General features: G+C 30.6%; 1 pseudogene; it reads left to right on the forward strand.

Moving 5' to 3' along the window:
• Positions 1-736: 736 nt before the first annotated feature.
• On the forward strand, positions 737-817 carry LOC142842843 (small nucleolar RNA SNORA40; annotated as a pseudogene).
• The last annotated feature ends 446 nt before the right edge of the window (positions 818-1263 follow it).

The following is a 1263-nucleotide window of genomic DNA, read 5'->3' on the forward strand; positions in this document are numbered from 1 at the left end:
TTTTTTCTAGAATTAGTTAGTATACAACCTTTAATATCATGATAAAATGTTTAAACACACAGATATATATATATATATATATATATATATATATATATATATATATATATATATATATATATATATAATTTTCAATAGTATTCATATCTTAAGAAAAGCTGTTGAAGAGTCAAAATAAAACCAAAAGGTTAGGAGATTAGTGGCAATAAAAAAAAAAGGCCTTAAATTTTTGGTTTTCTTCTTTCCCATATGAGGTGGACCTTCTGAAATGATACAGAAATTTTGGATTTTACTTTAGTAAGAATGCTTGGGTTTAAAGAATGAGAGATCCACACTCCAAATCCAAAGTCAGCTTTAATTTTTAATTGGACTGTGAATCCCAAAATTTTCATTTGCATTATGTTGTAGAGAACAAGAGAAACAAACACTTGGGAATATTTGTGAAATTTTATACTCTTGAAAATGTGATATATCAATAAGCCAATTTACTTTTTCTTGGGACATTTTTTTCTGAATGATTTTTCCATTTTTCTTCCGATGTCTCATTTGTGCAGTGGTTTTCATATATCTTAGCTGGATTACTTGCTCTCCTGAAAAGAGAAACAAAACAATCCCCCAACTCTAATTTTGGGGAGGTTCCCTTTTGGCAAGTTATATCTGATCAAATGAAAATGATATCTTTAGCTTTATAAGTTAGTTTAGTTTAACGGCCATGCAGTTTGGTGATTTATCATTTATTTTAATTAAGAATTCTCCTCTTTTGCAACCCAGAACTCATTGTTCAATATGAGTTTTGATACATACAAGAAGGAATATATATAATTCAGCATCAAGGGATTATGGTATTGATGAGGCCCTGGTATGCCTTCACAATGATTAGTATGTTAGGAATGAGTAAGCAGAACTCTTCAAACACACTGGGTATCAACAAGTGAGAGGCCTGGTTTAAAACGGTTCCTAAAGTAAATTGGTTTGAAGAAGGCACCAGAATTGTTACGGTGAAAAACTGAATTAGTCATGAGTGTTCTGGATTAAATTCAAGGAGAGATGAGAACAAAAGGGCTAAAGAGTACAATCAGACAGAGTGAAAGAAATCTGGGAACCATGTGACTCAGGATGGAGAGCAATGGAATCAAATCCCTTAAATAAAAATTTATTTACAATAAATAAAAAAAAGAATTCCCTCTTGTTCAAATTGAATCTTTATCAATTTTGATGGTATCCATAGCTTTTCTTCTCCCGAATGTAACACATATTGGTTTC

The sequence above is a fragment of the Microtus pennsylvanicus genome, chromosome 1 (genome assembly GCF_037038515.1).
Source record: "Microtus pennsylvanicus isolate mMicPen1 chromosome 1, mMicPen1.hap1, whole genome shotgun sequence".
NCBI classification, from domain to species: Eukaryota; Metazoa; Chordata; class Mammalia; order Rodentia; family Cricetidae; genus Microtus; species Microtus pennsylvanicus.